The sequence below is a fragment of the Lissotriton helveticus genome, chromosome 2_1 (genome assembly GCF_964261635.1).
Source record: "Lissotriton helveticus chromosome 2_1, aLisHel1.1, whole genome shotgun sequence".
NCBI lineage: Eukaryota > Metazoa > Chordata > Amphibia > Caudata > Salamandridae > Lissotriton > Lissotriton helveticus.
In genome coordinates, this window is record NC_136059.1 from 1,189,682,540 (window position 1) to 1,189,707,530 (window position 24,991).

Genomic DNA, 24,991 nt, shown 5'->3' on the forward strand with positions numbered 1-24,991 from the left:
ACGCTGAAGATCGCAGTCGAGATCGCCAAGGCGTGGACGATCGACGTCGAGAGCATCAAGGCCTCGTTCGACGCCATTGGTCACACAAACGTCTTCGACGTCGAAGCTTTTGCCGTCGAGGGAACAGGACACGGTGATTGTGGAGTCCCCTGGCTCCAGGTCATCAGGGGACAGATCTTCATCTCCTGAGTTGAACATCGTGGAGATCTCTCCAGAAGTGTCCCCCAGATCTGCGGACAGATCACGCAGTGTGTCATCTCACCGCCCTCAGGGAGCTGTTTCGGGCGGTCGCAGTAGTCCGGGCTCGGATTACTCCTGCACGTTCTCTCCGTCTGCTCCGAGGACAAGCATTCCGGTCAGGCCGGCTAAGTCTCCTCCACAGAAGCCACAACTTTCACCCAGACCAAGATCTCCTACCAGGTCACGCTCTCCGGTACGGCCCAGAACACCTACCAAGCCAGGACCTTCCCCCAGACCAAGATCCCTGCCTAGACATCGGTCTAGATCCAGGGGTCGGCACAGCCATCATCGAGACAGGTCTCAGCACAGCGGACGCACTAGATCTCCAACTTGGTCCTCCTCCACGAGGTCGACGGTCCGTGACTATTCTCCGACCTTCTCCTCCACTCCTCCTTCAAGAGTCTCACCTATTGATGACATTGCAACCTTCACAGATGTGCTGGGCAGGGGAGCAAAGAAGCTGAACATCTCTCTGCATACTCCTGTGGTCCCTACCTCTATAATTTTCGACACACTTCATCACTGGACAGCACCTAGACCTCTGCTGCCTCTGGTGCCCGGCATCCTTGAACCGGCGATGGCTACCTTCCTCAGGCCTGCAGTGGTAGGTTCTGTTCCATCAAGGCTTGCCAAGAAGTACAAGGCGCCCGCAGAGGACCCCTTGTTCCTAAGATCGGATCCCCCGGCTGACTGAGTTATCGTGGCAGCTGCCATGAAGTCTCACTCAGCCTCTACCTCATTTCCGGTACCCCAGAGAAGGACAGCAAACTCATGGATTCGTTTGGCAGGAAGGCATGCAGCACCTCTTCTTCATATATGAAGGTGGCCAGTGCTTCTACTCTACTTGGGAGGTACGATAGGTCCCTCTGGGACTCCCTTACTCACTTCACAGAGAAGCTTCCAAAAGAAGACGGACAGGATTTTGTCGAAATCCTACAGGAGGGAGAACTTGTAGCCAACCAGGTCATTAGTGCCGCAGCGGACGCCTTTGACCTCGTGGCCCATGGCTACTCCCATGGAATCTGTTCACGACGTTCGGCGTGGCTCCGCCTCACGGGCCTCAAACCGGATGCTCTAAAGAAAATCTTGAACCTCCCCTTTAATGGTTCTTCTCTCTTTGGTTCACACGCTGACGATGAAATGACCAAAATGAAATCTGAAATGGACACTGTGAAGGCTGTGGGTTTGGAGAAGCATCAGGAATTTAAAAAGCGCTTTCGTCAGGGGGATAAGCGACCTTACCAGCAGAGGGTTCAAACCCCTCAATGGTCTTCCCAAACTCAACAAAAGACCCAATTTCAGCAGAGACGTCCTGGCGGAGGCAGAGGCAACAATAACATGCAGCAATCTGCCTCCAAACAGCCTCCAAAGCCCTGAGCTGTTGCTTCCTCCGCAGCTGTTCGCCACTCCGGTGGGAGGGAGTGTTTCTCATCATCTGGAAGAGTGGCGATCCATATCAAAGGACAGATGGGTGCTGAATATTGTGCAGCATGGTTACTTGCTGAGGTTCAAGTCCCCTCCTCCGCAAGTTTTTTCTCAAGTAAAGCTCCTTCCCCGTTTCAACAGTCAGCTGCTGCAGGACAAAGTCTCTTCCCTCCTCAAGAAGAAAGCTATAGAGGAGGTTCCTTCCATGCAAAGGAATCAAGGAGTCTACTCACGCTATTTTCTTGTCCAAAAAAGAGGAGTAGTCAAAGAATACAGGCCCATTCTCGACCTACGACTACTAAACAGATTCATCTGGAAAGAAAAATTCAGCATGCTAGCTCTGCATCAGATCTTTCCCCATCTCCATCAAGGGGACTGGATGTGTGCCATCGACATGCAGAACGCTTACTTTCACATACCTGTCTCAGTGAGGCACCGAAAGTTTCTCAGGTTTCAGACCGGGCGCCAGCACTACCAGTATCGAGTACTTCCGGTTGGCCTCAAATCCGCGCCACGGACATTCTCAAAGTGCATGGCAGTGGTGACTGCTTTTCTCCGCAGGCAGAAGATCTTCGTCTATCCTTATCTAGACGATTGGCTGCTGAAAAGCTCCACTCCGGCTCTGCTTCAAGACCATCTTTCGTTCTGTCTCAACCTGATGAACTCATTGGGGTTGCAGGTTAACTTCAAGAAATCAGTACTCAATCCTTCCCAATGGATTCATTACCTGGGCGCTTCCCTGGACTCCGTTCAAGCAAACGTGTGTCCTTCGGAGGAGAGATTGTCATCCATGCTCCTGAAGTGTCATCTTCTACTGGACAATCACAGTCCCACAGCCAGGCAAGTGTCCTCTCTCCTGGGATCGATGGTCTCGTGCATCTACATTGTGTCCAATGCACACCTTCACATGAGGCCTCTGCAGCAGGCTCTCGAGGACCAATGGTCTCAGAGGTCAGGTCACCGTGTCTCTCTTCCACAAGGTGCCAAAGACTCAATCAAATGGTGGACGAAACGCTCCAACCTTCTCCGGGGAGTTCCATTCCATCGCCCTCCTCCATCACAGTCAGTGATCACGGATGCCTCTCTTCAAGGCTAGGGGGCTCATATGGACCAGCTTCAGGTTCAAGGCCTCTTGTCCGAAGTAGAGCGAGGCTACCACATCAACTTCCTCGAGCTTCGAGCCGTTCTTCTGGCGCTCAAATCTCTTTACCCGTCTCTGCGCACCAGCTACATCCAAGTTCAGACGGACAACACGAAAACTATGTTCTATCTGAACAAGCAGGGAGGCACCAGGTCAAGAGTACTATCCCTGGAAGCGCAAACCATCTGGCACTGGCTCCTGGCAAGAGGTATTTCCATCATGGCAGTTCATCTACCAGGAATACAAAATGTCGAAGCGGACTGCCTAAGCAGATCCTTCGTAGAAGCGCACGATTGGGTGCTCAACGAAGAAGTTGCACAGGAGGTTTTTCATCTATGGAGCGTACCAGACAGAGATAGACTTGTTCGCAGACGCCGCAAATGCAAAATGCCCCGTCTTCGCGTCCAGGTTCCCCCAACAGGGATCACAGGGGAACGCACTTTTGATCAGCTGGTCGCAGACATTGCTGTACGCTTTTCTTCCCCTGCCTCTGATCCCGGCGGTGATTCAGAAATTCTACAGGACCAACACCAGGATGATCCTGATAGCGCCGGAGTGGCCACGCCAGAGGTGGTACCCGGATCTCCTCCAACTGTCAGAAGTCCCGCACCGACTACTTCCTTGCCATCTAGACTTGTTGACCAAGGACCAGGAGAAGGTGTTTCATCCCAACCTTCCTTCCCTTCGCTTGACGGCATGGCTCCTGAGGTCATACAGTATGGGCACTTAGACCTCTTAGCAGACTGCATGAACATTCTCAAAGAAGCCAAGAGACCATCCACTAGGAAGTCTTATGCTTTCAACTGGAAGAGGTTTTTCATATGGTGTCTTAACAACTCTCGTGACCCTATCCACGGTCAGGAGCAGGTGATTCTACCCTATCTGTTGCATTTAGCAAGGTCAGGCCTCAAGTACCCCTCCATCAGGGTTCACTTAGTGGCTATCATAGCCTATAGGAAGTCACCTTCTCAGACATCATTCTTCCTTAAGCCGGTGGTTAAAGATTTCTTAGAGGGGCTTAAGAGAGTGTTTCCACCAGTGAGGTCCCCCTCTCCTCCCTGGGAGCTTAACATCGTATTTACTAAGCTGATGGGTGCTCCTTTCGAGTCTATACATAAGGCTTCTTTGCAGCACTTGACCTGGAAAGCCGCCTTTTTAGTGGCAATTACCTCTGCCCGTAGGGTTAGCGAAATCCAAGTCCTGTGTTGTAAGGAACCGTACACAGTGTTTCACGCCAACAGGGTGGTACTGAGGACACACCCAGGGTTTCTGCCTAAGGTAGTCTCAGACTTTCATATCAACCAGTCTATCACCCTAACTACCTTTTTTCCTCAACCTACCACTCCCCCGGAGAGGTCTTTACACTCTCTAGACCTCCGGAGGGTTCTGAAGTTTTATCTGGCTAAAACCCTTCCACTGATGAGTATACCCCTGAATGAGAACTAGGATTACAGGTAAGTAACTAATTCTTCTCCAGTATTGGAAACTTTCATAGATTCCCATGCGACCCACCCGCCTCCCCTGGGAAAGCTCAGACTCGACCATCTTCAGTGGTTTTGTTACACAACGGCTACGGAAATCTGAGGTTCTGAGCTTCTCTCAGGAGGGTTCTAAGGGGTGGGGCTAATCTGATTGATTGTTCATTTTTTTGGTCTCTTTTACAAAAAGAGGTGGATAGGTTGCAAAACAAGAATGGGCCTAGGCCTAGGTTCTGTTTTAGTATTCGTTTCTATTGCTATTTTATGTATACCGGGGACTCCCATTCCGACGACAGGGAATGATACAAGCATGGGAATCTATGAAAGTTTCCAATACTGGAGAACCAAAGTTACAGGTACGTAACGTGTTTTCTTACTTTGGGGGATGAGTTGTAGCTACTTGAGATAACTATAACAGGGAGTTTCAGCGGTTTTGTTAGTTTAAAACGTTATGTTTTAACTGACATTTTCAACTCACTATAAAATCCATTTGCCCTTTGGTCTTTCAGTGAATTTCTAAGTTTTTTAAATGTAAAGTAAGATGTTATTACAATTCCTAACAATAACTTATGTGAAGAGGATGTCCAGAGCTGTGCGCAGCATATGGTCTGTGCCAAACTCTCCATGGATGGCCAGTCCCCACCGCACACTGCCTAAGACAGTGCACAGCATTAAGGTGGCCCAAACCCTGCCGCCAGACCCTGCACCCAATCCCTGTGCACAGACTATGTCCTGTAACAATATCTTGTCTGCCATTTTAAGTAGGGCAGACCTATGGGCTTTGTCAAAGGCTCAGAACACCAAAATATAGCAAGTAGGCATACTGGCTTTATCAAGGATTCAATACTTCATCCTATATAAAGCTGACTTATTGGCTTTGTCAATAAATCAGCACCATAATTTATCATTAACTATAATCCAACGTATTTCCATATTTCCATGTATATACATGCCGATGATTAATAATAATCCCTGACTCAAACATTTTAACTAAAGCATTTTTCTACAAAACAACCACAAACATGTGTAGAGCCTTTCATTAACATTGTTCAAGCCACAAAATGCATCTATAGAACTAAACACAAGGTCTCCCCACACTCCAGTTGAAGAGCATACAGCCCCAGCTCAAAGTGCTTTAAAAAGCACAGTAATCTCTCCTGGGGTCTTGAATTCAATAACCCAGGAGACTTACTGCAGCTTTTTTTAAATGATGCTGAGGGGATGTGATGTGGCTCTGCCTGCAGCCCCCACAACATAAAACAAGCTTAGTGTGCCCCTGCACTTTTCAGGGGCACCACACGTATTTTAACCGCATGTGCGCTAGCGGTTTTCCCGCTGTGCGCTGCCTTTTTAAATTTACCACGTTACGTGACGAGCTCAGCTCGTCATCCACGTAGGGCACGTTACGCTCATGACGAGCTGAGCTTGTCATCCGCCCCGAAGGGGTTAAAAACCAAAACCATTGCAAGGCATCATGGCCCCCCCATGCCCTCCCACCCAGTTGGAGTTGTGAGTCAGAAATTATCGACTACTCCGCTCATTTCACATTCATGCTTTCTTTATTTATATATTGTTTCTAAGTAGAGTGGTAGGGCCTGCAGCCTCTGACCCTGAGCCTTTTCAAGGCCTGGGGACAACCCTGATTCCCCAGGGCAGATATCTTTTTAGGTCTCGGACTATTTCCATTCCGCAGGAATGGAATAGGACGAGTCTATAGCAGTGAAACCAAGAGTTTCACCATGAGCCCAAAAAAGAGGTTTTTCACGAGTGCATGTGCTCTCGTGCACGAGCTTGCCCGAGCCTTCTGCCTGCCTCCTGCCTTGAAGGCAATTGCTTCTTCGCCCCCTGCTGTTCCCTCCCACTCGCTCGCACATCAAAGGCTGCTAAGTACATGACAGAATTCACAAGACTGACTGGAAAGGCTGGAAGCAGCAGACATTCTTAAGTGAAAATTAGTGACCATCACGCTTGACTTTCCATGTATCAGCGTTGGATTCTTGCACTGCCGGCCGGCGTGAGTGCGTTGAGGTTTCACATGCTTTACTCTCCTTAATTATCCCTCCATTAACGCGCACAAATGTATGTGTTCATCCCATCCTAGTGCCAAAGTCTGCCTTCGTGTACGTCTTTAGGGTGCGCTTGAATTCCACCAAGGCACTCTTTGTCAGCTGCCCTTTGCTTCATTTCTCAGCTGCCTCCTCTTCCCCCATTGCTTATTTTAGGCTTACTCGAAGAGTGCTTTCAAATTAATTAATTTACGGCTAGGGCTAGGCAAACAATCAAAATCAGCAGCACACAAAAATATTTTTTAAAAACCACAGTGAAAGTCACTGAGCAGTTCGTTTTTTATCACTGAGCGCATTGTTTTAGAGCAAATAAAGGCACAAACAGCGACTGAAAGGTTGAGCACAGTATTTTCGCACGCTGTAAAGTAAGAGATAGCCAGTGCTTAATTTGAGGCGGTGATTCCATGTGGGGCCATCGGCACTCACTTTGGGGACCGGTACTTATATTTCCTCATCAGACTTAAAGCGCCACTCTTGGCCTCCTCTTTTACAAATTAAGCACTTAAAGTTTTCCAGGTTTGAGTTTATACGGAAACCACTTTATCAAGACGCATTTAATTAAAAAATGTGTTGTTTTGCAAAGTACCCCCTTTGATGCGGGCTAAAAAGTGTCATAAATTGTGAGTAGGGGCCCAAAAGGACCGTGGCCCCATAAAGTAAAAGTAGTTCCCTGCCACTCCATGACTTATTTTTAGGTCTCGGATCAAACACAGTTCAAGTGTGACGGGCGCGCTCTCCGTTTGGCAGCCTGCGGCCACTGACAGCAGAAAAGTGCTTTGATCTATATCACTCCCCTCTCCCACTCCCTCCTCCCACTTGCTCCTGCTGAGCCTCACAAAGTGATTGCATCTCAGCCACAGACTTCGTGGCTCGCACGCATTACGCTAAAAAACCTTTTACGTTCACACAGAGCCTTTCCAATGCAATTTCAAAGGTTTCCTACTGCGCTGTCACACAAACACTGCGCTGCCTCACACACAAACTGCACTGGGAGACACACACTGCACTTCCTCACACACACACACTGCTTTGCATCTCACACACACTGCCCTGCATCACCCACACACTGCCCTGCATCACCCACACACTGCGCTGCCTCACACACACACACTGCGCTGCCTCACACACATACACTGCGCTGCCTCACACACACTACGCTGCCTCACACACACACTACGCTGCCTCACACACATACACACACTGCGCTGCCTCAGACACACACACTGCGCTGCCTCAGACACACACACTGCGCTGCCTCACACACACACACTGCGCTGCCTCACACACACACACTGCGCTGCCTCACACACACACACTGCGCGGCCTCACACACACACTGCGCTGCCTCACACACACACTGCGCTGCCTCACACACACACTGCGCTGTTACACACACACAGAAATGTCTCACACACTGCTGTGTGTCACTCACACTGTCCTATCACACACAAACTGCACTGTGAGACACACACTACACTGCCTCACACACACTGCGCTGCCTCACACACACTGCGCTGCCTCACACACACTGCGCTGCCTCACACACACTGCGCTGCCGCACACACACTGCGCTGCCGCACACACACAGACACTGTGCTGCCTCACACACACTGCGCTGCCTCACATACACTGCGCTGCCTCACACACACTGCACTGCCTCACACACACACTGCGCTGCCTCACACGCACTGCGCTGCCTCACACACACACTGCGCTGTCTCACACACACACTGCGCTGCCTCACACACACACTGCGTTGCATCTCACACACACTGCCCTGCATCACCCACACACTGCCCTGCATCACCCACACACTGCGCTGCCTCACACACACACACTGAGCTGCCTCACACACACACTGCGCTGCCTCACACACACTACGCTGCCTCACACACACACTACGCTGCCTCACACACATACACACACTGCGCTGCCTCAGACACACACACTGCGCTGCCTCAGACACACACACTGCGCTGCCTCAGACACACACACTGCGCTGCCTCACACACACACACTGCGCTGCCTCACACACACTGCGCTGGCTCACACACACACACTGCGCTGCCTCACACACACACACTGCGCTGCCTCACACACACTGCGCTGCCTCACACACACACTGCGCTGCCTCACACACACACTGCGCTGCCTCACACACACACTGCGCTGCCTCACACACACAGCAATGTCTCACATACACAGCAATGTCTCACACACACACACACACTGTGCTGCCTCACACACACACTGCGCTGCCTCACACACACACTGCACTGCCTCACACACACACTGCACTGTTACACACACACAGCAATGTCTCACACTACGCAGTCACACACTGCTGTGTGTCACTCACACTGTCCTATCACACACAAACTGCACTGTAAGACACACACTGCGCTGCCTCACACACACTGCGCTGCCTCACACACACTGCACTGCCTCACACACACTGCGCTGCCTCACACACACTGCGCTGCCTCACACACACTGCGCTGCCTCACACACACACACTGCGCTGCCTCACACACACTGCGCTGCCTCGCATACACTGCGCTACCTCACACACACTGCGCTGCCTCACACACACTGCGCTGCCTCACACACACACTGCGCTGCCTCACACACACTGCGCTGCCTCACACACACACTGTGCTGTCTCACACACACACTGCGCTGCCTCACACACACACTGCGCTGTCACACACACACACTGCGCTGTCACACACACACTACGCTGTCACACACACACAGCAATGTCACACACACACACAGCAATGTCTCACACTGCGCAGTCACACACTGCTGTGTACATACATATATACATACATCTGCATAACACTATAAATACAAATATACATGCATGCATACATATATGCAGACATATGCATCTTATGTACATAACGGTTTGAAAACCCATAACAGTCAGTGCCATACAATTACACGCCTCATACTTACACTCTACTCAATGCAACATAAATACACAACATATAATCACATACAGTTCCACATAATTATATGCTACATAATTACAGTGATCTCAACGCAACATGCACTCCAAATACCACTCAGTACCACATAATTACAAACCACATATTTACTATACTGAATGCAACATACACTCCACACAATACCACTCAATGCAACATACTGATATAATACATAATTACACTGCCTCAATCCAACATACACTACAAATAATACCACTCAGTGCCACATAATTACACACCTCATGTTTACACACAACTCAATGCAAAATAAATACACTCCACATCATACCACACAGTGCCACATAATTATATGCTACATCATACCACTGCACTCAATGCGCAATGTACACCAAATAACACTCAGTGCCACATAATTAAACACCACATTATTATATACTACTAAATACAACACACACTCCACACAATACCACTCAATGCAACATATTTATATGCTACATAATTACACTACACTCAATGCAACATAGACTCCAAATAATACCACTCAATGCCACATTATTACATGCCACATAATTACACTCTACTGAATGCAACACACACTCCACACAATACCACCCAGTGCCACATAATTATATGCTACATAATTACACTTCAATCAATGCAACAGAAATGCACTCCACATATTAACACTCAGTGCCACATAATTACATACCACATGTTTACACTCTACTCAATAAAACTTAAATACACCCCTAATACCACTCAGTGCCACACACTTACAAGCCACATTATTACACTCTACTCAATACAACATAAATACTACCACAAAAATACCACTCGGTACCACAAAATTACACTCCACATATTTACACTCTACTCAATGCAACATACATGCACTCAACATAAAGCCACTCTGTACACATAATTACACATCACACATTTACTGTACTCTATAAAACATACATACGCTCCACATACCTGTCACATTTGCTAAAGTTTAAGCTATTGGCATTATAAATGACTTTGCTATTAATTTATCTATTTTCTAAAACAACACAAATAAAAAAATTCGATTAACAATTCGAATAGCTCACACTTTCCTAATGGGAGACCTATTGCATTGCAAATGCTTGTTTAATGTGGAGGGGGCAGCAAGCGGCCCCCTTTCCGAGCCTTTTCAAAGTCCCTCTCAAGTCATCTTGAAAAACACTGGCATTCTTTCATGCAGCTGCAGTTCCATAAGTGATTAAAGTCAGATGCAACTGCTCCGAAAGGCCTTCACCAAGCTGAGGGTGTTGCTCGGACATATACATTTGCATGCACACTTTTCTTATTTCAATTATTTGTGCTTGTTTTTCCTAAAATATTGTAAGAGGTTTTTCGTGCAGCAATTTAGCCGTATCTCAGATGACAGATTATCTATTGTACATTTTCATTAAACTAGTATCTAATGCCATGTACTGGGGCTCTGGCGGGTTTTGTGATTTCGAAGTGGGTTCTCATTAAGTTGGTATCTCCTTTGAGTTTCTAATAGAATTTCACTGCTGCTCGGTTTGTCTGCCTCTCCAGTACCCCTGAATTTCTACGCAGATATGTGCGTAGTGGGTCTCAAATATCTATTGGTCTAGAGGACGCAGGGAGTAATTCCGCATATGTTAATGTCTGTCACAGCCAAAAGAGGAGGTCCTGGACCCACTCCTTAAAGTTAGGTGCTCGCCCTCTTCCCAACCTGCGCGCCACCCTCCACTTGGCCAGCAAGAGCCTTAGAGCCACGTACCGTCTATATGCTGAAAGGTATGTCTTCCGTGTAGCCTAAGAGCGCCACTTATGGTGATTTTGTTAATGTCGTCAGAGTCATCCGTCCCAGAACCTCGAAGACCTGTCCCCAAAAGGACTGGACTGCCAGGCACCTCCAAGCCACGTGTGGGAAGCCAGCCGCCTCTTGCCCGCATCTATCTCAATCGTCATTATCTCGTAGTTTGAACTTGAACAACTTACCAGGGGTATTGTTTAATCTATGAAGATATTTAAAGTGTATGATTTGTAGCCGACTGCTGGCCGACACATTTCCAGTCTGCTTGCAGCAGGTTCCCCCAGTTCCTGGTCCCACTTACCCCTGGCTGTCTCTTCAGGTATTTGCATCGTCGTATTATGGCAAATTAGAGAAACTACTCGTGTAGGGTTTGTGCTTTGCAGTAATCGGTGCAGTAAGGGTAGTGTTGGCGGTTCGCCAGGGAAGTCCACAGTGGCCGCCTTCACACTCTGCCTCAGCCTGACATACATGAAGAGGTCCATCACCGCTGGGCCTATATCTGTAAAAAAACTGCTCTTTAGTACAAAATATCTCATTCATATGCAGGTCTACCCATTTCGTAATGCCAGTGTTATCGAGGAGTTGGCGGCATCTCAGCTCCTGGGTGACTTCTAGATCAGGGTGTCGGGCCACTGGGAGAAAAGGCGAGTATAGCATTGAGATGCCTAATCTTTTTGTAATTTTTTGCCATGCTGTTACAGTACATGCTACAGTAGTAGAGCCTGTCTCTTTCTCTCTTGTTTGCGTGGCTATGAATCCAGACATCGGCGTTGGCTGCATGTAGTACTGATCCACCGCCAAGTGTGGCATGAAAGGTGGGGGATTAAACCACTAGGTTGCATTGTGCGCTTGCGTGCTTGGGTAATACAGTTCAAAATCAGGGGCCTCAAATCCCCCAAGCGCATAGCGCAGGGTCAGAGTTTCCCATTTCAGTCTGGGTTGTTCTCTCCCCCAGGCGAGTCGTATCATTTCAGTTCTCAGGGTTTTCAAAAAGGCCTGTCCCGGAGCGCGGAGATGTTGACAAACAAATACAAGAGCTTAGGCAGGATGACTATTTTCATCAGGCATATCCTCCCTGCCATTGACAAGGGCAGAGATATCCATCTTGCCACTGATTCTTTGATGTGTTCTATCGTTTTCTGGTAGTTTGCCCCGAGCAGCTCCGGACCATCCCTTGCAACTATTATTCCCAAACATTTTACTTCGTCAGGGCACCATGCTATGTGATAGTCCAAAGGATAGGGGCGAACGGCAGCAGTAAGCGGGAACATCTGGGATTTCTCCAGTTGATTTTGACTCCCGGCAGCTTTCCGAAAGCTATAAAATCCCTCAAGATTGGGTTGAGGCTAATCTGGGGTTTCGGCTCACACAGAGTGATATCTGCGTACAATGAAATCAGGACATGTCTAGTGGGGTATTCAAGAGCCCATTCCCGATAGTGTTGCATAAGCTTAGCCGCCAGCTGCTCAATGGCTATGGCAAATAACAACAGCGATAGCGGCGCCCCCTGCCGTGTGCCTCTCGTGATGGCGAAACAAGTCGAGCTAGTGTTGTTTGATATTACTCAGGCACGCGGCTGATAGTAAAGCAGCCGTATCCAGGACAGAAAGCTCTGTGGCATTCCCATCATCTGCAGTACTCTGGAACAGGTAGTCCCATTCCACTGAATCAAATGCCTTAGTTTCATCTAAGAATACTGCGACTGCTTCAAGGACCGGGTCTATGTCTTGCATCACCGCAAACAGGGTTAGAAGATTATGGGAGGTGGCTCGACCTAGCACAAAGCCCGCTTCATCTGGCAAAACCAATTACATCATGAGGAGGCTCAGCCGGTTTGCAAGTATTTTAGCCAATATGTTCGCGTTGCAGTTGATCATAGAAAGCGGTCTATAAGAGTCACATCTATCAGCCGGCTTCCCAGGCTTGAGAATGGAAATTATGGAAGCTTCCCTCATTGTGGGTGGTAACAATAGCCTCTTCGTACATCTGTTTAAGTATAGGGGCGAGGTGGTCTATATATGCCTTATTAAAAGCAGCTGGTATGCCATCCTTCCCTGGTACTCTACCTGAGCGGAGCTGCATAATCACAGTGCAAATTTCGTCTTTTTCTAGCTTGGCAGAGAGGAACTCCCTCTGGGCATCCCCCCAGCCAGCCCAGGGTGACTGGCTTCAGGTATTGTTGCAGCATTTGTGGGCGCTGTCATGTTGTGGTATAGAGCGTGGTATAAAAGGTCTGAAATGTTTGGAGGATTTATGGTGAGACCCTAACTGTTCTTCCTTCTTTAATTCCAAGACGTAGCTGGAGAACCGAGGCTTACGGATCTGCTCAGCTAGTGTTTTTCCAGGTCTTTCACCTTCACGGTATCGGCGGTCTTTAAAGTATTTGCTTTGGAACAGCCATTCTCTATCTGCTGTTTCTTGATACTTGGTTATCTTATCTCTGAGTGCTATGTATTTCAGTGTAGATGGTGATCAATGAATGTCAAGCTCTGCTTGTTTTATCTCGTTCTATAGACGTGTGCGCGTTAAGCGCAGGTCTCTAAGTACTCCCCCCCTTTAGCTATGCATATCCCTCTAGTGGTAACTTTGAACGCCTCCCGTACCGTCGCCATACGCTTAACCTAGCCTATGTTGCGCTGAAAATAATCTTGAATTTTCTGATCTATTTCTGCTCGAAATGCTGTGTTTAAAAGCTTGGTAGGATTTAGGCGCCATGTCATGAAAGGGGCATGCCTTGCCGGTGGTTTGAGGCTCATGACTACTGGAGAATGATCCAAGTATGTGCGCGCAAGGTGTTCTACATTTGTTAGCCAGGTGCTGAGTCCTCTAGTGATCACCTAGTAGTCCAGCCTCGACCACGTCGCATGTGCCACCGTGTAGCATGTGTCCTCTCTCTGTTCCTGTTGTAGATACCTCCAGGTGTCTAGTAAGCAGTGCTCTGTCATGATGTCGCATAACTGTTGTTGGATGCGATAAAGTGGTGCGTTGTGGTTGTGATCTGTCAAGCACCGGGTTAAGAGTTGTGTTAAAATCTCTGCCCCATATTACATGTGTTGATCCTATGTCTATTATCTTCCCCCATAAGGTCCCCGCAAGGATCGTCGCTAAGTCCGACTTTGTTTAATATATATGTGACGGGCTTAGCAGGAGTAATCAAATCCTTTGGGATGGGTCTCACATTGTATGCTGACGACACGCAACTGGTGCTTGCGGTGCACAAAGATGGAGAGGCAGTGGAGGCTATCTTTCATGATGGTATGTTGGCAATTAGCTCATGGATGGCAAGTAACTGCCTTAAACTAAACTCAGATAAAACCGAGGTAATGGTCTTTGGTAACCTTGCCCCAGGATGGCCTCCGACCTGGTGGCCAGCTGAGTTGGTATTGGTCCCCCACCTGTTAAGAAGGCTAGACACCTAGATATTATATTTGAGGAGAGCTTATCTTTTAAACATCATGTCAATTCAGTGGTCTCCTCATCCTTTTATGTCTTAAGTACGATAAAGAAACTGCTACCTTTCATCCCAATTAGTACTGGAAAAACACTCATCAGTGCTCTGGTTATGTCAAGGTCAACTACTGCAATGGCCTTCTAGTCAATGCCCAAGAAAAAGTTCTGAGCAGGCTGCCACTGATACAGAATGCAGCCACCAGGATACTGACAGGTACTACAAAGTTTAAGTCAATTACCAATGTGGTGCGCCAGCTCCATGGCTGCTCATAAAAAGTAGAACTAAATTTAAGGCGCTATGTATTGCCTACAAGGCAGTTCACGATATAGGACCTGAATACCTGAAAAAAGCTTTTCTGGCATGCACACCCAGCAGAGCCCTGCGCTCAGCAGATGCCAACCTTCTGCTCATCCCCAGAACCAAGAAAGCCAACTGGGGTGATAGAAGATTTATAGTTGCCATGGCTAAATTATGGAATTCGCTCCCCATACAAATTAAGACCAGTCCTACCTTGTTATCATTCAGGAAACAAGTACAAACTTGGCTCTTTGAACAATAAGTGGCTAGCCCTCCGCTAATCCTTTCAGTCCATAGCGCCGAGACACCCATGGGTATTTGTGCGCTCTAGAAGTTGTTCAAACAAATAAATAAAATAAATAAGGTGAAGAAAAACATTGGGTCATCAGTGTTGGGCCCGTAACAGTTAACTAGGGTCACTGAATGGTAAGCTAGCTTACCCCACATTACGCTGAAGCGGCCCTGAGGATCAGAAATCGCCCCCATGGACACATATGGTGTGGTTTTTTTTACTAGGATCGCTGTGCCTCGTGAATAGGTAGAAAAGGATGCAAGACAACTGTACCCTGCCCATCTGGCAGCAAATCTCTGTGGTTGTTTGAGGTCTAGATGAGTTTCTTGTAGAATCGCCACCTGTATAGAGTGCCCATCCAAATATGCTAGTACTTGCCTGCATTAACATGGGCTTCCCAGACCCTTTATATTCCAGGTCATCAAGCGTATCTTAGAGGCGTTGCAGGAGTCAGTCATCTGAGTGGTCTGTCCTAAAGATCTGCAAGCTGTTTAATGTGTACTGCGCACTTTTCAGGGTATGCAGGGCAGATCTTTCAGTGTCATGCAATGCATCTATCGGCATGGGCTGCATGTTGTTTGGAAATTCTGGGATATATCCTGTGTTGTCATACAATGTACTTATACTCAAACATTGCCTTTTACCTCCCCCCACCCACTTCGACAACCCAAATTTGTCGTGAATTCTGTACCCTCCAGCATATCCCGAAATTGGAAAAAAACAGCAAAGATAATCTGTTCACAGTTTTCATCAGCAATTAATGTACTTGTTCCAAATAGATTCACAGTGTTCTACAATAAACTTAAAACAGGAAAAAGGACTTAACCGGCCCAACCACTCTTCGAGGAAGGGGAAGGGGGAAGAACAATCAATTAACAGAGGCCCAGAGTGGACTCTTAGCTGGGTCCCTCTGGTTTGATTTAAAAGGAAACTATAATACCCGGGGGTTCCTCCTGTAGGATATCATCAAAGGGTCCGTCTACCCACCTCCGTCACTCTCAAGGACAGAGAAGGAGCGGAAGTGGGGAGCGCGGGATTATGGATATACGTGCTCTCTAATTCACTGGAGCCTATTCTAGGCCATTACATGTGCCAGTCAGTTATTTCAGATTACCGCGGGATCGCTCTACCAGTCTTAACTAAAGTAGTGTGCACGAGGTACTTGTTTAACAACGCTATTCACTGTTTTTACTCACGGCCAGTTCATACAAATGTAGTTGGTGTCTTGTTCTGGTGATTGAATGAGTTTGATGTGAGTTATTGTTTTGATGCTAAACATTGCCGAAAGGGGGTTTTTCCCTTCTTTGACTTTCGTCTATCCAGAGAAGTACTGTCCGATCTCAACACTATCGGCTTGCAGCTTGCATCTGGTCACGTTTGCTGTGGCTAGACATCGTCAGGTATTTATTCCGGTTTCTTAGATGAGCAGTAACCTTGCAGGAGTAGGATGATGGCAGATTATGTCTCCAGAGCCACCAGAGCCTCACACAAGTGCGGCCATTTTGCTGGTGCGCCCTCAAGCGCCCCCTAGATATTGTAAGAGTTATGTAAATAGTTGATGAAACCCTACTATGCATAGGGAATAGCAATCACTGGGAAGTATTAGTGTCTAAAACGTTCTATTTTTGCAGCACTATTTCTTAGAGGTTGGTTTACATATGTAAGGGCAAAATGCAGCTACTCATTGTGAAAGTATCCAATGGCTAGAGCTCTTTTGAGCTATAAATTGTGCTGTAGAGTGAGTAAACATCATTTTAGTGACATGTCAACAGACAAATGGTGAAAGAGTGTTGATTCTGAGCTGCTATATATCTGTGTATTTTTGTATGATATTTTTGGGAAAACATGAGGCTGACAAGACAACTAAAGCTGTCTTTAGGCCAGACTTAAAACGAGGTCTGTCACAGGTGGACTGTCACCAGTAACTAGTTTCAGATTTCACAAGCATGTTCAAATCTTAAATGGATTGCGTTACTTCAAATAGGATTTTTTTATTGCTTAGTGTGGTGATTAGACACTAAGGGGCATATGTACAAAGAAGTGGTGGAGTGAGGCGTTAGCCGTCATGGCTTAACGCCTCACTCTGCCACTTCAGAAATGCAAGGCTGCACCATATTTACAAGAATATGGTGCAGCCTTGCGTTTCCCCTGCGCTGACTTTACGCTTAGCAGCCTAGCACCAACGCAGGCACCCTTGCACCATAGAGCAAGGGTGTCTGTGTGCAGGGGAAAATTGTTTATATTCAGGAAGGTGTCCCTTTCTGCACATAAACAATCTTTAAAGGCAGTTTTGTCACCTCTATATGTGCTGCTTAATGCAGCACACATGGAAGTTACAAAATGTCATTTTTTTCAAAGATTGTTTATGTGCAGAAAGGGTCACCTTCCTGAACATAAACAATCCAAGGTATTTTGCTTTTTCCATGTGTTCTGCACAAGGCAGCACACATGGAAAAGGCACAAACAAGGAGAAATAAAGCATTTCTCCTCATTTTGCCAAGTTAAGACCAGGTTTTCTCTGGTCTTAATTTTAGCGCTGCCTCCTATTTACCCCACCCATGTAAATATGGGGCAGCGTCAAAATCAATGGGTATTACGCCCACCGCCACACAGAGTGCCCACCCCTTCACGCTGAGCATAGCGTGAAAGGGGGCCTCATTTACAAGGCAGCGTTTCGCCACGTTAAGTGGCTTAACGCTGCCTTGTAAATAAGGCAAGGCCCTATTGCCACAGGAATGTCTGAAAAAGTGACGATCCCATGGCAATAGGGGGTTGTACATAATGCCCCTCAGTGTTTAACAAATGTGTTTGTACATTATGATATGGTCAAGAAATACATACACAATTTTCTATAACACTTTTTTGAATTCTAGACAGGCACTTCCAAAATGTCTCCATGTGTTACAGAAATGTCCCCATGGTGACATGAGCAGATGGAGTGGAGGAGAAAATGGGAGCATGGATCCTGCGTACTCTGTGGCCATGCTTATAGCATTCTGTAGCATAGACTTAGGGATGAAGATTAAAAACTAGCTTAGCCTTTTTTTGCAGGAAGGTATATGTCATCAGGAAAGGAACAATGGCAAAACAACAGTATTGGAAATGCCAAAATATTTTACATGAATTTTACACTGGACTAAAAAGGACTGAACACTCATTATTAATATTATATTGCTGACAGTGCAGTGTTCTAAACTTAGGATGCTCACTTAAATAGGCTGGAGTGCTTGACATTCACATTACTCCTGCCCTGAAAATTTGTAGAATCAGGCAATTCTGCAAGTCAGGCAAGCGTGTTGGGGTGGGAATGTACCCTGCATTGTGTACAGTCGTTTTCCCCTGCCCTGAGTGTTCAACTGCGATCCAGCGGGTTACCAACCCGCAAACATCTAACGCTATATACTCATCTGGGCCCATAAACACACTCACTCATATAGACTAGTCAACACTGCTGGAGGTCAAATTTTATAAGGGCAAAAAAATGTAGATCAATTGCCTATCAATTCTCTAGTCTATTGCTGATCTAAAACCCTCTCATTAATCAATGGATCTATTTTAGTTGAAGAGTAATTGGTGATATGACATAAGTTCATTATCTCATTAAATAACTACAGACTCATAAAAGTTTACATTTTTATCTAAATTAATCATATGAGCAAAACAAATTACAGTGTTAACTCCATCTTTCTGAGGAAGTAAGATCAGTTTACATAATTTCGAATAAGAGTTGCAACAACAAGTACCTCAGGAAAGAGAGGATAGAGAGTAAAGGGCACATTGACACAATACACAAAGTTCTATGTATCTAGGATGGTGTGACAATCAGACCCCTCTAGCTAAGAGTTAATGGGTCCCTTGGAAAGTTCATGTGACAAGGACTTCAGGAAAGGTTTCAGGACAAGATAGATGGCCTCTTCTGGATTCGATGCCTGCGTCACACCCCTGTCTGACACTAACTTCCTCCTTGAGTCTTCCGCAACCTTCTTCTAATTCTATTACCTCCTCAATTCTTCCGCGATCTTCTTCTAATCCTATTACCTCCTCGAGTCTTCCGTGGTCTTCTTCTGATCTATTTAGCTGTAAAATTGTAAGTCTGCTTCTTCAAGTATTCGATCAGATCAGCATTCAGACAGTATCTCTGTCTCTCAGCGTTCTTGCTGCGACTGCAACTGGCTAATCTAACTAACTACCCCAATTATACTTTCCCAATGGCATGTACCACCCCTAAATGTTTCAACTTTATGAAACTCCTATTTCTGATTGAACAAGCTGAGGGGATGAACATCACACCATGCTAAGTTTTGAATACTTTTCTTTAGTTCATTGTTTTAAGTTCCCGTCCATTAATTTGTTCTCCCAAGCTTTATTTCCCACCCATATTTGTAAACTTTATCAACAACAATGTATACAATTTCGCAGTTGTCTATTGAATCTTCAGGATGTTCAGCTGGTTCCCAAGACATGTGCGGGGAACGTCCTTGGACGAGTTTCAAGATTTGACCTCACGGTTTTGGAGTTGTCATTTTTGCGCATGCGGGAAGAACCACGTGGGTGTTATACTTTAGCATATGGGAGCATGGATCCTGCATACTCTGTGGCCATGCGTATAGCATTCTGTAGCATACACTTAGGGATAAAGTTTAGAAACTAGCTTTGCCTTTTTTTGCAGGAAGGTATATGTCATCAGGAAAGGAACAATGACACAACAACTGTATTGGAAATGCCAAAACATTTGACATGAATTTTACTCTGGACCAAAAAGGACTGAACACTTATTATTATATTGCTGACAGTGCAGTGTTCTAAGCTTAGGATTCTCACTTAAATAGGCTAGAGTGCTTGACATTTACATTACTCCTGCCTTGAAAATTTGTAGAATCAGGCAATTCTGCAAAGTCAGGTGAGCGTGTTGGGGTGGGAATGTACCCTGCATTGTGTACAGTTGTTTTCCCCTGCCTTGAATGTTCAACTGTGATTCAGCGGGTTTCCAACCTGCGAACTTCTAATGCTATATACTCATCTAGGCCCATAAACACACTCACTCATATAGGCTAGTCAACACCGCTGGGGGTAAATTTTTATAAGGGCAAAAAAGAAATGTAGATCAATTACCTATCAATTCTATATTCTATTGCTGATCTAAAACCCTCTCTTTAATCAATGGATCTATTTTAGTTGAAGAGTAATTGGTGATATGACATAAGTTCATTCACCTTATTATCTCATTAAATAACCACAGACTCTGAAAAGTTTAAATGTTTATCTAATTAATCATATGAGCAAAACAAATTACAGTGTTAACTCCATCTTTCTGAGGAAGTAAGATCAGTTAACCTAATTTAGAATAAGATTTACAACAAGTACCTCAGGAAAGAGAGGATAGAGAGAGAAGAGCACATTGACACAATACACAAAGTTCTATGTACCTAGGATGGTGTGACAATCAGACCTCTCTGTCCAAGAGTTAATGGGCCTCTTGGAAAGTTCAGGTGACAAGGACTTCAGGACAGGTTTCAGGACAGGATAGATGACCTCTTCTGGATTCGACGCCTGCGTCTCACCCCTCTCTGACACTAACTTCCTCTTCAAGTCTTCCGCGATCTTCTTCTAATTCTATTACCTCTTTCATTCTTCCGCAATCTTCTTCTAATCCTATCACCTCCTTGAGTCTTCTGTGGTCTTCTAACCTATTTAGCTTTAAAATTCTAAGTCTGCTTCTTCAGGTATTCGATCAGCATTCGGACAGCATCTCGGTCTCTCAGCATTCTTGCTGCAACTACAACTGGCTAATCTAAGTAACTACCCCAATTATACTTTCCTAATGGCATGTACCACCCCTAAATATTTCAACTTTATGAAACTCCTATTTTCTTTAGTTATTGTTTTAAGTTCCAGTCCATTAATTTGTTCTCCCAAGCTTTATTTCCCACCCATATTTGTAAACTGTATCAACAATAATGTAAACAATTTTACAGTTGTCCATTGAATCTTCAAGATGTTCAGCTGGTTCCCAGGACATGCGCAGAGAACATCCTTGGACGAGTTTCAAGACTTGACCTCACTGTTTCGGAGTTGTCATTTTTGCACATGCAGGAAGAACCACGTGGGTGTCATGCTTTAGCATCATTCAGAGGCCCAAGTACAAACTAATAGAGAGGTCAAAAGAAAAAGTATTAATTTCAAAATAAAATGACTTCACTGTATTCCTCCTATCTCTACTCTAATCCCATTTACTTCTAAAGACTATTTATGCATTAGCATTTAATATATAACTCGTTTTAGTTTCTACAAAGCAGATGCTGAGCAAGTGAGTTTCCAAGCGGCATTATTAGATGCTATTGCGCAGAAGCAGAATTTTCCCTCCAAGCATTAAGACGTCATGCAGGTGACGCATGCGCAATACAGTTTCCCGCGTTAGCAGCCATCTTTATTCATACTCTGGTTACTTGTTAGTAAAACACATAGGCAAGCTTCCTCTACCTAGAAATATATGAAACGTTGTGCATATTTAGTATTACAAAACATTATTAATACTTCGTTACGGGATTATATGAGAGGATTGTGTCCGAGCAAGTCTCTATTACACAAGTCCTTGCTCCATCAACTGCGAGTATCTGGTTTCCTGTTTTTTTATTTTGACTCTAACCTCATGCTAATTTAGGGTATGCACAAAAAGCCAGGCCTATCCCGTGACACAAGTAAAGTCCAGTGTGCCCTGATTTAATTGACAGTGAACTACTGTTGCCCCAGTATTGGAACTTTCATAGATTCCCATAGCTTTTATCATTCCCCGTCGTCGGAATGGGAGTCTCGGTAAACAAAATAACATAGCAGTAGGTACAAAAGAGAAAGAAAAATGCCTAGGCCTCCTTCCCTTTTGCAGCATATCCACCTCTTTTTGAAAAAGAGACCAAAGTAAAGCAACAACCAATCAGATTAGCCTCACCCCATAGAACGCTCCTGAAAGAACCTCAGAGCCTCAGATTTTCTACCGCACGTTGTGCTAAGGAAGTCTCCTTTGAGCTCTGCTCACTTCAATTCTATTTAAGGATTTTTCCAGCATTTTCTCTTCAAGATTGTTAGATGTTTCATCCAGAAATGTCTGACAAGGAGAAGAAAGCCCTCTTCAAGGCTTGTTCCACCTGTGGCAAGAAGAGGCTGTATGTGGAGGACAGGCATAAGGAATGCATCTATTGCCTGTATCCAGATCATAAGGCTGCGGACTGCAAGATCTGCCGCACCTTCTCTTCGAAGACCCTTCGGGATCGTGAAGGTCGCCTTCTCACTTGGGTCCAGAAATTAAAGTCAAGGAAGGAAACTCTGTCAAGTGACAGTGAGGACTCTTCATCTGCAACCTCATCTTGAAGGTCAGTCAAAAGGGGTAGGGCTTCCCCTTCACCTTCTTCAGAAAGTCAGTTAAGGCCTCAAAAAAGACCCCTAGTGAGTCTGAGAGCCGAAGTCCTAGCAAATCTCCTCACCACGGTGTAAAGGAGAGGGAAGGACTATCTACAGCTACTGCAGAGGTGGAGTCTGCTAAGGTGTTTAAGAGGCCCTCTTCCCTGTCATCTGAGAAGTCTGAGAAAGGCTCCAAATCATCGACGACGCAGCAGAAGATTCCGTTGGCGAAAGCCTCAAAATCTCAGGTGAAAAAAGTTACACTGTCGACGGGCTCAACGACGGTGCAGTCAGCGTCGATGTGAGCGTCGACGACGGTTACAGCGACGTCAATGAGGATGCTGACGAAAGTATTGACGACGACAGTGACGACGCCGAAGGTGTCGTTGACGGCAGTGGTGATGACGGTGTCATCAACGAGAGCTACTACGACGACGACTGTGACAACGACGGCGGCAGGAGCGTTGACGGTCTCGTCGACGGCGGTGTCGACGACGCCCATGTCGCGTCGACGATTCAACCGATGATGCTGGATCTTACGTCGACGACTTCGTCGACGAGTTTTCCTCTAGCGGCACCATCGTCGAAGGTACCACCGACGACGTCTATGTCGACGGAGAGAATTACCATTTCCTTGAAAAGAATAACACCGGACATGACATCTCCAAGGAGGGTTACCCCCTTGCCTCCCACACTGTTGATTGAGGAGGAAGATGATTCTGATGGGGATGATCAGGATTCTTATGGCTATGCACATAGTCCTTCTCAGTTGTTGGTAAAGTGCCAAGAGACAGATTCTGAGGGCGAGTATCTTCATGAATGCTCTTACCAGCATTATTATCGACGTCAAGAGAGCGCAAACCAGGAGATGGTGTCAGTTCCTTCTTCCCTCTTGACAGATCTTCATGGCATGTTACAGGATTAGAGGGCCAGATGTTCTCAGGCTCCTCCTCCTGTTGCCTCTGTCCTGGCAATACAGGCTGTACCTGCACCCACGGCTTCAATAGTGGTTTCTCCGGAATTACCATCACACGTGCTTTCTCAGCCACAGACACCTGTTCCAAGTATACCTCCAGCGATCCAGGAGGTTCAGGATGATTCCTCTGATGAGGATCAAGATGATGACAACAGGCCAATCAAGGCTTGGAATGGGATGATTACTTGATCCCGGACCCAGCGTCACCTAGTCCGGACCCAGTGGACTCGCCCCCTGCGGATATTGGGGATTTCACAAGTTAATGGAGAGAGCCTCTGGTAGATTCAAGCTACCTATGCCTTCTGTACAAACAGAGTGCATCCTCTATGACTTTAAAGAACCCTATAGGAAGGTGATCCAGTCAATACCCATTGTCAGCCATGTCTGGGAGGAGGGTTTAAAGGCAATGAAAAACCCAGCTACGGTAATTCCAGTTTTGCCACTCCTGTAAAAGAAGTACAAGGCCCCTGAGGATGGTCCGGCATCTTTGACTGGGCAACCGAAACCGTATTCAGTAATATCGCAGGCGGCACAGAGGAAGTCACGTAATCCTTCGGCGCCCCTGACAACTTCCCCTGATAAAGAGGGCAGGCGCCTTGATAATGCGGGGAAGAGATTTTCCTCTATGGCAAGTCTTCTGGTGCGAGCGGCAAACGCATTGACAATCCGTGGCAGATATGATCGCCACATGTGGTGCGATCTGTCACGATATTTGGACCCATTTCCCCAGGAGTCCAGGGTGGAAGCCAAAAAGATATTGCAGGAAGGGGAAGCAACATCGGCAGAGGTGATACACTGTGCCATGGATATTGCCACTGCGGCTTTCTGTTCGCTGGCTGGCACAGCGGTTCTTTGTCGCCAAGGATGGCTCAGGGGGACATGGTTCAGGCCGAGGTCCAAAACAAGATCCTGGATCTCCCTTTTGATGGTGAGGCATTGTTCTGCAAGCACATCGATGATGCCCACCAGGATATAAAAAAAGGATACAGAGACGGCTAGGTCTCTTGGTACTCTTCAGTATCGGAAGGCTCCTTTCCGGGGGGCCAGGGGGAAGAGTACTACTTCATACAGAGGATCGCATCAACAACAACGATACTCTTCTTATGGATCAACATCTCAATCGTATCAGCAACCTTACCAGCAAAGACAAGGCCAAACCTCGTCTTTCTCTAGATCCAATGCTAGAGGAAAGCAGAATCGCCAAGGACGTGATGCTTCCAAGAGACAATAGCGGCATTCTGGCTCTGACTGCTGTACCCACCTCCCCAACAACATCTGTGGGAGGCAGGGTGTCTCAATACCTCCACAACTGGAAATGGATAACATCAGACCGTTGGGTGCTCAACATCATTCAAGAGGCCCACACATTGGAGTTTACTCAAATACCACCTTCCAAGCCCTCTGCTGCCATGCCTTTGAAACATCTGCGTCTCTTGCAGCTCGAAGTTCATCAGATGCTCCTCAAG

At 46.4% G+C, this 24,991-nt stretch overlaps 1 protein-coding gene across 1 annotated transcript in view; it reads left to right on the forward strand.

Annotated features, from left to right (window-relative positions):
- Nucleotides 1-24,991, forward strand: part of LOC144819668 (uncharacterized) — a 510,454-nt gene that overhangs the window by 107,075 nt on the left and 378,388 nt on the right. The window lies entirely within an intron of this gene.